The 12,973-nt window shown below is 40.4% G+C and overlaps 1 long non-coding RNA gene and 1 pseudogene across 1 annotated transcript in view; both read left to right on the forward strand.

Moving 5' to 3' along the window:
* Positions 1-5,858, forward strand: part of LOC116068058 — a 6,894-nt gene extending 1,036 nt beyond the window's left edge. The window contains exon 2 of the long non-coding RNA XR_004109422.1: positions 5,643-5,858. This is a non-coding gene — a long non-coding RNA (uncharacterized LOC116068058). The remainder of the gene's footprint in view (positions 1-5,642) is intronic.
* Positions 5,859-8,301: 2,443 nt separating this feature from the next.
* LOC116067885 lies at positions 8,302-8,922 on the forward strand (annotated as a pseudogene).
* The last annotated feature ends 4,051 nt before the right edge of the window (positions 8,923-12,973 follow it).

Below are 12,973 nucleotides of genomic sequence, written 5' to 3' on the forward strand. Positions count from 1 at the left end.
AGGGAAAAAAAAAAAAAAAACACTAAAAAACTAACAGCAAAATGCTGGCTTTTTAATTGGTGAAGATGATACTGGAGCTCTGGTGTTTTGTTTTGTTTTGTCTTGCCTTTTCTAATGCCCTTGAGCTCTACTTAATGTAATTAATCATTTCCCCATTTGAGTTCACATGTAGTTTTTATAAATTTCATGAATAGGAGAATTTTTTTGCAATTACTTCCATCTATTCAATCTCTAATAGAAATATTTGATAGAAATTCATAGTTCTAAGACCACCACACATGATCTGGGAAGATACAGTATACCGTGCTGGTGTTTGGTTCTGAATCTGCCTTGAAATAATGTGAGACAAGTCTCTGAAGGATGGAAGGTTAGACAAGAGACTTGGCCTATAAGTGGGGACCTGGGAGGCCTGTCTAGAGCCAGCTACCAGTGAGCCATCCCACCTTGAACTTGCTAATTCTTAAGCTGAAGAACAACTCACATGGTATCATGATACATAAGATGTTTCAGAAAGTAGATGTAGCTTTTGTCTGTATAACTGCCAAATCAAAGCATAGCTCCATGGCCTCAATGAGTTAAAATAGGAATCATTTCTCTTAAAATATTTTTGATCCTGACTTGTGAAGTTGTCATTAGAACCAGAACTCTATCACAACAGACTCTATGATTTCCAGCACTTAGGAATAATACCTAAGCATTTTGGACAGGAGTAGAATAAAATTACAATGAGATTTTTAAAAAAAATTAACTTCTGGACAAAGTGCCTTCCCCTACATAACATAATCTGAAGATTAAGCCACGTCCAATATAAGCCTGCAACTGTGCAAAATGGCTAGTTCTTGGCATTAGCATAGACTCTCCTGCTTAGATCTTAATGCGATATTAATTAGATTCTACCATTTCCACAATAGGAATCTCAGCCTCAACGATAATCAAGTTATTAATTGTCTAGAGTGAGCCTTTATTTCTCCCAGGACAGGTATGACAATTTGAGCAAAACTTCTCCATAATTCTCTTAAAATGGCAAATCACATTGATTGATTTGTTTAATATAAAATTAAATTATGTGGATGTGTTCCATGATTGAAATTGTTAACATTGCACTAAGGATATCTGCAGCTATGATCATGAGAGATGGCAGCATGTAATTTTCTTGTGATGTCATTAATATCTTGGTGTTGTTGGTCTCATATGTCAAGTTGGGAATTCTTTCTACTTACCCAGATTTCTGATAGAGAATTTATCTGACTGGTGGTATTTTGTAGAGTTTGCATTGTGCCTATTTGGAGGTTGTTTGATAAAAAAAAAAATTAATTGATTGAGTGTGAGTACATGGGAGAGAGAGAGAGAGGGGGAGGGAGGGAGAGAGAGGGAGAGGGGGAAGGGGAGAAGGAGTGGGACAGGGAGGAGAGAGAGAGAGGGGGGGGGAGGGAGGGAGAGGGAGAGAGAGAGAGAGAATATTGTCCATAGTTTCAATTTAACATGGGGTCAGTTCTGTCTTTACTAATGTGTCCTTTTGAACTTGTATTTCGGGTTTGTGGTCATATTGCTTTTCTGTCTTTTATGAGGAAAAGTCAGTCATCATTTGTACTTTTTGTCACCCTGATATAGTGTATCATTTTCATTTGACTGAATTTACCATTTCCTCTTAATATTCCATTATCTTCTTTTTATTATCTATAGCAATGTCTCTGCTCTTATCCCCAATGTTGATGGCTATTTTCACTCTCTTGTGTGTAAATCATTTTCAGATACATTTCCATGAGGCCATTAAAGTCCAAGACATACACTGAAGGGAATGAGTTAAATCATTAACATGCCATCAGCATGAAAACAATTACACTGCCTCTTGGGGAAGATTGAAAACTATCCTTCCCACATTCATTTTCTGGGGTACATTTTGTTCTCTTGTGAAACTCTTGTTAGCAGAGGCTATTTGAGAAATTATTGTATTTTTCCTTAACTCCTTGCAGTTTGTTCTTCATGAAAAATACAAAGATACATAGAAGTTAAGTTCTGTGTGGCTCATGTCACCTGGGCCCTTGTTACATATATTGCTCCATGTTTCCAATCATCCTCACAAGAGGTGTCCTCACTTTATTTAACCTTAGTATTCATTTATGAAAACACAAAAATAAAAGGCTGGAAGAGAATGCTCAGAGGTTCAGAGTACTGACTGCTCTTACAAAGGACCCATGTGTGGGTTCCAGCTTCCAATTTGGTGACTCACAACAGCCTATAACTCCAGCTCCAAGGGATACAGCCTCCTCTTCTAGCTTCCATGGGTATTTCACTCACATGTGCACATACCCCGCGCCCCCAACACACACCCATGCACAAACACATATACACCACTTTGGTACATTTCATCTCTTCCACTTCTCACATCCCCTTTCCTTGAACTTTGATGTCCCTTATTGTGTTAAACCATCACTTAGCTTTCTTTTATGTGGAAGTATCTTTATTCCACTTTGGCTCTCAGAGAAGATCTGGAGTCCCTATCAAACAGAAATCACTTACTATTTTCTTAAAGAAATGGTAAAGAGGCACCCATTTTCGGGATTCTTTCTCATGAGGAACCCCTCATGATTTGTGTTTCTGGTCCCCTCCTGAATCTCTTTGTTTCCTGATTTCTTCATTCCCCTGTTTTAAGCAATTTGGCTGCCATGTGCTTAGCCAAGACCTTATAGCTGACCATCTTTGGCATTTGCCTACCATATTAGACTGAGAGTTTGGTAGTTGTCATCAAATTTTGGACACCTCACGACTATCAAATAGGAAAGCAATTTTGGACCAATTTCCTCCTGCTTCTGGGCTCAGATTCTGTAGTATTTGTTGTATTATTTCTTGTCTCTCATGAGTCTCACAGGTGTGACTCAGTTCTTACTTTTAGTAATATAAAAATGTCCCATAAGAGAGGCAGTGAGTTAAGAAAAATGACTCAAAGTTGGAAGGGGGTCATGAGGTGGGTGTCTATGGGGAGTTAATGTTGGAGAGTGGGGGATGACAAATGTGACCAATTTACATTGTCTACATATGTAGATTTTCAAATCATACATTTAAAATATTGTACTTAAAGGACTAAAACCGGGTCCCATTATGACATATTCACAAAGGTATGCAAGGTACTTTGGTCATATTACCCATCATGCTTTGTTATCCCACCCTTCATGCTGATCCCCTTCCTCCTCTCACAGGCTGCCATCCTGTTTCCCTGGCTTGAGTTCTGATGTTCCTCCTCTTTAGAATGGTCAGTTTCCATTTCACATTTCTGTATTTACCACTCCCTCCTGCTTTCTTCTAGTCGCTAAATCTAATCCATTAACTTTTTTCTGTCTTCATTCTAGAATTGATATGGGGTTCCAGTTTGTACTTTAAAATTCTTCATTTCAAAACCTTCCAGTCCCTCATTATGTTCATTATTTCCTCTAAGTCCTTTAAAATACAACTATAGTAGATACATAATTTTCTTCTTTGGCAGTTAAAGGTTTGACTCATCTTGGGATGTATCCCTCTTATTTTCTTCTCTTCCGTCGGGAATACATTGTTCTCTTATTTTACATGACTAGTATTTTTATTTTGTCCTTCTTACTGATAATAAGGAAGTTCTAATGTCTGCTATCTTCCCTTTAAATATTCATCTTGCTGTGAAAATGATAGGTAATAGTCATTGTTAGTGCTCATTCTGGTATTAGTGAGTTGTTAATTTGGCAAATTTCAAACTCTGCCTGGATTTGACATTGCTCAAATCCTTTTGACATGTTTATTGATTCTAATTGCTACTGTGTCACATGCAGTATGAGGATGAAAAGCAACTGATACCACTTTCGTTATCCCTGCTGCTACCTCAGCATCAGGCTCTCTCTACATGTCAAGATCAAACTAAACCAAGGTCTCAGTTGACAGGGGGTTTGGAGCTTTCCTTTCTGGGTCTTTTGTTTTTCTCATCTCCTATTCTATCTACTATTGGAACACTACCAGACCTTGGCAATCTGCAAGACTACGGCTCTGCTTAGAAGTCTTGATCTCTGACAAAGCATGATAAAGAAAGAAATCTTAGTTGGAGTGTTCTCTCCTGATTTCAAAAACATTTACCCAGGTCCAGTGAGACAGCTCAGTGGCTAAAGGTGCTTGCTGCTAAGCCTGATGACCTAAGTTTGATTCTTAGGATCTGTGTGGTAGAAGGAGAGAACTGACTCCAGCATGCTGTCCTCTGATCTACACACAGAGATAGATAGATAGATAGATAGATAGATAGATAGATAGATAGATAGATAGATAAACTGAGACTATTCTGTCCCCTTTAGCCATTTCCAGAGCTTTCAAATGTAACTTTCTTCTATTGCCTGGAAATTACAATTACTACCTGCTGGAAACTTGTTTAATGGAAGCTGGCTTGCCATCAATAGATAGTAATGATGTACTTTCTAGTTCCAACTTTCATGTGAAGCTGAAAGATACAGATTCCATTTTAATTGCTACTCCATAAGGCCTTGAAGTAGTAAGAGGCCAGGGGACAGAGCTCAGTGAACACAGGCCCTCAGCACAGTCTGATTCTTTAACCTTCTGTCTCACCTTTCTTACTCTCTGATCTTCCTGTTTCTCTGGTCTACATTATTTTAACAACTTCCCCCCTTGCTGTGTTCCTCCTAAACTCCCAGTTCTCCAAAGTATGTTTTATAATGACTAATTTGCTTCTCTAAAAACAAACAAAAAAAATGTCTCCCACCTCCTCATGAATTAGGTCACTGTCATTGCCAGAAAGCAAATACAAAAACAATAACCACCCACAAACTGTAAGACCTAATATGAGTTTGGAACTTTGTGGGGACTTGTTTTGTTGGTTTTATTTTGAAACAGGGTCTCATGCATGCTAGACTGGCCCTGAACTCTGCAGCTCACACCCTCCTTGAACTCCTCATCCTCCTGCCTCTGTCTGCCTCCTACAGGCTGAGACTGCATCACCACATGTGGCCTGAGGAAGAAACCTAGTCTTCAAAGTTAGCAAGTCATTTACCAACTTCTACTTCTGGCTGCAGATTAACCTTTGTGCCTTGTACAAGCTGAATTAAGACACACTCTTCTATTTTGCTCACAATATCCTCCCCACTCTACATCTCCCTTCATTATTTTCCACTCGCCAAGCATGCTAATCTTCTCCAGTTAAAAATAACATTTCCCTGTAAAGCTTTAGAAATAATCACACTGGGAACAGAATAAGCACCTTTGAGCCACAAGTATGCTCTTGTATCTGTTCTTCTTCCACCTCGTCTTTCAGTAAGATATCCTCCTATCTTTGTAAACATTTTTGTGGGAAGGGTGTTGTATTAATTTGGGGCTCAAATGCAACAGTGCTAATTCTCAGTTGCAGCCTCAAAGCAATGCTCTATGCCAGGTGAACCCCAGGTGCCATGGTCCACTAGGCAAAATGAGAGTATTCCTACCCATTCCAAGTTGAGACCCCGACAGCCTCTTCATGCTGCATGTTCAGCAAATGCTTGGGGAATCTAATTACACCCACTTAAACCATATTTTAATAAAATTGAAAGGGACATGATGTCCTCCCTCCTGGTGCCTCATCTATCATTTTCTCGGGTCCTACATATCTAATAGATATGAATTATGACTGTGCTCTTTACCAGCTCATGGTTTGTCAAGTTCACACTCCGAAATATGAAAGTTCAAGCTGCAAAGTTTCACTGTGGGTTTACGTCACCTTCATGTCCAGCACTCACTCTCAAGATCCTGTCTGGAACGTGCTCTGTCTACACCTGCAGTTCGGGGTATTTTCTCCTGTACTTGTATTGTTGTGGATATATTCAACTTCATTGACAAATTAAAATGGCATACATGGGAAATTCTTAATGTGATATTTTTCTGTAGGACCCTCACAGCTGTCCTCATAGACAAACTCATAAATCCATCACCTTGCACAAAGGTGTGTGTGTGTGCGCGTGCACACACGCGCACTCACACGCGTGCACAGGCATGAATGTGTGTATATGTGTGAGTGCATGTGTATGGTAGTGGTTGTGTGTATTTAAAATACTCAAGATCAAGGCTCTGAACAAATTTCTCCTATGAAATACATGCAGCGTTCTTTATCTCCTGAACACATTCTTTTTTTTCTTTTTTTTCTTAGATGTTTTCTCTATTTACAATATCTCCTTTCCCAGGTTCCCCTCCAAAAGAAAAAGTAAAAATAAAATAAAATAAGAAACAAAACAAAACAAAACAAAAAACAAAAACAAAAACAATCCCCTGTTCCCTCCCCCATCCCCCTGCTCACCACCCCAACCTCTCCCATTTCCTGGCCCTGGCATTCCCCTACACTGGGGTATAGAACCTTCACAGGGCCAAGGTCCTCTCCTCCCACTGATGACCGACTTGGCTATCCTCTGCTATACACATGCTGCTGGAGTCATGAGTCACCCCCCCATGTGTACTCTTTGGTTGGAGTTTTAGTCCCTGGGAGCTCTGAGAGTACTAGTTAGTTCATATTGTTGTTCCTGCTAAAGGGGCTGCAAACCCTTCAGCTCCTTGGGTCCTTTCTCTAGCTCCTTCATTGGGGACCTTGTACTCAGTCCAATGGATGGCTGTGAGCCTCTACTTCTGTATTAGTCAGATACTGTCAGAGCCTCTCCGGAGACAGCTATATCAGGCTCCTGTCAGGAAGCACTTGCTGATATTCACAATAGTGTCTGATTTGATGATTGAATATGGGAAGGATTCCCAGGTGGAGCAGTCTCTGGATTGTCCTTCCTTCAGTCTCTGCTCCATACAGAGGAATGGATACAGAAAGTGTGGTACATCTACACAATGGAGTACTACTCAGCTATTAAAAACAATGAATTTATGAAATTCTTGGGGAAATGGATGGACCTGGAGAATATCATCCAAAATGATGTAACCCAATCACAAAAGAACACACATGGTATGCATTCTCTGATAAGTGGATATTAGCCTAGAAGATCAGAATACACAAAGTACAATATGTAAAACACAAGAAACTCAAGAAGAAGAAAGATCAAAGTGTGGATAATTCGTTCCTTCTTAAAAGGAGGAAACAAAATACCTATGGAAGAATTTTCAGACACATTCTTCTTATAACAGCCCACATGGCCAGTGTCTCTCTATACTGCCTCTTCCCCCAACCTCAGTAGACATCATTCTATTCTTTATTTCCATGTATTTGATCTGTCTTTCCTTGGGTCCTATATATAGGCAAGATACTGTGATATTTTTCTTCTTGTGTCTTGCTTTTTGTTTATCAATATATCATAAATGTGTACCTATGCCACTGAAGAAGACAGGATTCCCTCCTCTGTGTGTTGAATACATGTCAGTGTAAGCATGTACCACACTTTATTTACCCATGTACCCATCAAGTGACTCCTAGTTGACTTCCATTTCTTGTCATTGTGAATAATGTCTCATTCACCACGGTAATGGTTCAGACATTTTCTTTGTTTAAAATTATTTTATTTTTATTTTTAAGTGTATGTTTGAGTGCCAGTTTGTGAATGTGAGTTCAGTGGTCTGCAGAGGTCAGGAGAAGGATTTAGTAACCTTGGAGCTGGGGTTATAGGTGTTTGAGAGGCACTAAGGGTAAATGTCTGGAACCAAATTCAGATCTTTTGTATGATTAGTACATGGTCTAAACTGCTAAGCAGGCTCTCCAGCCCTGAGATGATGGTTTTATAATTTTTAGAGAGATTCTCAATATGGGCATTGCTAGATCTTATGTTAGTTTGAACTATGCTAGGTTCATGTCAGTTTGACACAGCTGGAGTCATTTGGAAGAGGTAACCTTAGTTGAGGAATGTCCCTGTAGAGTGGCCTGTGGCAATTCTCTGGTACATTTTATTGATTGGTGATCAATGTGGGAAGGCCCACATCACTATGAGCAGTACCATTCTGGGATTGTGGTCCTGGATGCTATAAGAAAGCAGGCTGAGCAAGCCATGAGGAGCATGCCAGTAAACAGCACCCCTTCATGGCCTCTGCATCCAGTCCCTGTGTACAGATTCCTGCCCTGCTTGAGTTCCTGTCGTGACATCCCTCAATAAGGAACTGTGATGTGGAAGGAAGTATAAGATGAAATAAACACTTTCCTCCCAAAGTTACTTTTGGTTGTGGTGCAATAGAAATCTCAGACCTCATTCTTACTTCTCTGAGAAGACTTTATACTATTTTTCATTATGGCTTTCCCAGCTTACCATCGTAGATACTTGAGAGATATGTTTCCCCCAAAATCTTTAATTTTACTTTCCTCTGGTGGCAACCATCAGGTGAGCCAAGATGGGTGCATAAAAATACATCCAGGAGCTATGGAGAAAGAAGCAGTCCAATGTGATGCACTTTCTTCTGAGGGTCCTCTGCTGGCAATACCGCCATCTCTCTGCACTACACAGGGCTCCATGCCCCACCCGGCCTGATAAAGTGAGAAGACTGGGGTACAAGGCTAAGCAAGGCTGTGTCATTTATAGGATTCGTGTCCGCCCTGGCGGTCACAAACACCCGGTTCCCAAGGGTGCAACTTACAGCAAGCCTGTCCACCATGGTGTTAACCAGCTGAAATTTGCACAAAGCCTTCTGTCTGTTGCTGAGGAGAGAGAGAGAGCTGGGCGCCATTGTGGGGCTTTGAGAGTCCTGAATTCCTACCGGGTTGGTGAAGATTCCACATATAATTTTTTTGAGGTTATCCTCATTGATCCATTCCATAAAGCTATCAGAAGAAATCCTGACACCCAGTGGATCACTAAACCAGTCCACAAGCACAGAGAGATGCGTGGGCTGACATCTGCTGGCCGAAAGAGCTGTGGCCTTGGAAAGGGCCACAAGTTCCACCACACTATTGGTGGTTCTCTCCATGCAGCCTGGAGAAGGCACAATACTCCCCAGCTCTACCGTTACTGCTAATACATGTGATATTTGTAAAATTCATATCCAATAAACAATTTAGGACAGTCAAAAAAATCTTTAATTTTAAAAATGGTGTCATCCACATATGTCTTATCTCTAAAAAAGGAGAAACTGAAAACCTCTAAGTGGTGAAGAAATGCTACTCACAGTCATTGGTTTGCTATTATTTAAATAATCCTTTACCTTTTTTATTTTAAAATAATGGCCCACACATTATATTTTGATCATATTCTTTCCCCTCATCAGATCCTTCTCACATTCTCACCTTCTCACCTAACCACTTTATTTTATTTTTCTGTATTTGAAAGAACAAACAAAAAACATAACAACAAAAAAAATAAAAATCAATAAAACATACTAAAATAAAATCAATGAGAAAATATATAAAAACAAAAAGTATGTATGTGTGTGTAGCACTCGCACGCACGCGTGCACACACACACATACACACATACCCTGATGTATGGTTAATATGTCCAGTAAAATGTCATTGAAGAAAACTGATTAGGAAAATCAGTAGCCAAGAACCTGAGACCAGATGGGCCATTAGCCTAGGGGAAAGCCTATACTATGATTCCACTAAAGGAGCAGAATAACAAAATGACTCCTGGTGACCTAGTGCTCTACTTGTAGATCAATGCCTTGCTCAACTCTCATCAGAGAAGCTTCTTCTTGTAGTAGATGAGAACTAACACAGGGACCCACAACTGAACATGGTGCTGAGAGTGAGACACTGTGGAGCATTCAGCGCTAAATGTGATGAGAAGGGTGATAGGATACTTCCCTTCGGGGGTCAAGAAAGCCTGTAGAAGAGGAGGCAGAAGAAGACTAAAGAGCCAGAGAAGATGGATGACTCTGAAGACTTCTCTTTGAGACAGGGTCTTAGCCTGTAGCCCAAGCTGGCGTGCAGCTCACTATATACCAGGCTGGGCTTAAACTTGTGACAATCGTCTTCATTGCAGACAGGCATGGACATATCTGGTATGATCTCAAGCATTCTATTACTACTTTCTGTCACAGAAATAGGCAGTGATGGGTTTATTAGTCAAAGAATGACAATGTGAATTGGTAAATAATTCACAGACAGGCTCCTTTAAAATCCACATACTTCTGTTCTTTCCTCGATACTTTTAGTAATAATATTTAGTTAGCCATCACTACTTCAAGAAGTCAAAGGGACATGCTATATAAAATGTCACTCTGCTGTGACATTTTGTATTTCCACTCTGATGTTTAAGAATATGGTAGCATGACACATTAAATATAAGATTCACATCATTTGCTGTTTCATTATTTCTTTTCACTTTAGAAAGATGTTTGACATCGGGGCAGATCAGTGGTGGCTCATACATGCCTGAAGTGCCAGACTCTCAGAGGCCAAGGTCACAGAGATCACTTGAACTCAGCAATTTGAGAACCAGCCCGAGCAGCATCATGAGGCCTGCATCTCCATTTCCAAAACAAAACAGAAAACTAGCAGATGCCTTAAGCCCACTCAAGATGGTTCCTTGCATGCTTCAGTGTGTTTTTAGTAACATGGACATGGAGACACGACACATGAGCATCTATCAAAAACCAGGATGGCAGCTGGGTAGATGGTGGTAATTGCTTGGCTGATGAATGCATGATTCAATGAGAAGCTGATTAATCTGATACCTGACTCCATACCCTGCAGGGAGCAGCCAGGACCATAGTGAGGGAGCTCACTACTCTTATTTACCAAGAAACAAGACAAATGAGGTTGCCTTCACATTTTCCATGAAACCTTGAAGGAACATATATTACAATGTTATATTTCACCTGGCCTGCAAACAACAGCCAAACTAGAATTAACTAGAATTTCAAATAACAATGATAATCCTGTCACTGCTTCCAAAGCCAATAAATTCTAACAGCCACGGAAAGTCGGAGGATCTCTTGTGTCTTGCCTGCTAAGTCAAGTGGGCACAGGAAGGAGTGCATGGAATATTCTAGAGTTCTTCAAACTGGCCTGTTTTAGCACCTTGCTCTCTGTACATTTCTGCAAAGATGATTCATAGAAGAATAAATTATAGCAATAAATACTGAGGGCTGCTTTGACCAATTAAAGTTGCCATCTGCTTAATTTCTTTGGAGAATTCCTCCAGAAAAGTCACCTTACAGTTGATTTATGGCATCTTGGGAGTTTTTCACCAAACAAGAACCAAAAGTTTCCTCTCGCCTCATTTAAGAAATATGCGCTACAGGCAAGGCAAACTTCCCAAATATAAATCGATGAGACAGCAGTTTTGAAGAAGCTCTAATTCCTAAAGGTCTCTCGTGTCAAGTTCCCGGAGGAAAGATTTAACTTTATTTTATATTTGTTGAAAGAAATGAAGTGAAATTCTAAATAAAGTATGACAGGCTTAATGTGTCTGAAGAGTTGCTACTGAAAGAAGCAGGAGAGGAGAGAGAAGGAGCTGACCATAGGTCTCAGACCACAGCCTAATTTAGCTTGGTATCAAGTCAGCTCTGATATTCAAGCTATTGCTTGTCAGCCATGTGATTTGGGGTTTGTCCTTTACCTTCCACAAAACAAAGCTAAATGACAATCACTCATCTACTCCAGGAGACCACAGCAGACTCATGAAGACTCTTCCTCACTTTGCCTTAGTTCTAAATCTAAAGTGATAGCTCTCTATTAGTGCAGCTAAGTGAGAGCTAATGGAAAACTGTTGTATGGTTATACAAGTTGAAACCTTGTTGAAAAGAGAGGCCCCAATGACTTAAGCTAAGGAAACACACACAGCTTAGGGAGCCAAGAAACTTACAGGAGTCATGGGTCCTTCCGAAACGATAAGTAATAAAATAGCTGGAGGAAGTAGAATCTTCAACGGAGCTGTTTGCAAAGTGTGTGTGTGTTCGGGTAGAGGGGCATGACTCCAGGGATGCCTTCCCTTCTGGGGCTTCCTGGTGATACAGCTGCCTCTGAGTTATCCAACCTACCATAAGTATCCATGTCTCTGCAAGTAATCTGAGTCAACTCATCCACTCACCAAACTAGCTTGGTACCCTGTCTGTAGCAAATAGACATTTGTTCATCTCTCCCCAGGAAAATTCACACAGTGGAAACTATGAACTTAAACAAATCTTTCAGCTAATACAGATTGTCAGAGTATGCAATATGTAAATTATGTTATAATTCTCAATGAAGACTGTTCATCCTGTCTGTATAAATGGTAAATATGATGAAGCTTGTTAGTGTGCATGAATCAGGCCTGACTTGAGAACCTCATGGGGCAGCAGATGCGTTGGCATTTATCACCATCCATTGCTGATACAGTCTTAGTATATTTCTGTTCAGTCTCTGAGATCAGGAATGGAATATTGGGAAACACGCACTTTCTCAAGGGGGAAAATGCTCATCTTTTCCTTAATTTGTAATTAGCATGTCACAGAACGAAACTTAATTCTGAAAACGACCTGAAGATTCTTGATCATCGCAGTAACATTTACTCAGTGCTACCAGAGCAAACCGTCTTTCAGTTAGTACGCCAAGCTGATTAAAATGCACTTATTAAAAATGAACTCTTTAGAGATGAGAAACACATCTCCCAATGCCACGACACTATTTAGCACAAAAGAATGGGTTCTAAGCTTAGTGAGTTGATTCTGCAATACCACCCCCAAGACAGTTTTGTTCAAGAAACTACAGTGGTGGATGTTTATCCATGGATCTCCACGGAAAGAAAACAAGCCTGGTGTAGGAATGGAAGAAAGAAAGGAAAGAAGGAGGTGACAGGAGAAAGGAAGAGGCAGGGTGGGGAAGAGATAGAGGGAGGCAGAGAGGAAGAGCTGGTGGGGATAGCATCTGTCTAGGGACTGTAGCCCAGCATGCTGGGGTGTCACTGATATTACTTGACAGAGACTTGGGGACTTAAAACTTCCTGTATGATATATAAAGGGGAGCTGTTTTGCTTTCTGTGGCCACAGAGGAGCAAATGCATTGTATTTCAAGGTGTCTGAATTAAGCTTAAAACCCTGATACAGCCAGGCGGTAGTGGCGCACGCCTTTAATCCCAGCACTTGG

Source organism: Mastomys coucha, unplaced genomic scaffold (assembly GCF_008632895.1).
Source record: "Mastomys coucha isolate ucsf_1 unplaced genomic scaffold, UCSF_Mcou_1 pScaffold22, whole genome shotgun sequence".
In the NCBI taxonomy this organism is placed as follows: domain Eukaryota; kingdom Metazoa; phylum Chordata; class Mammalia; order Rodentia; family Muridae; genus Mastomys; species Mastomys coucha.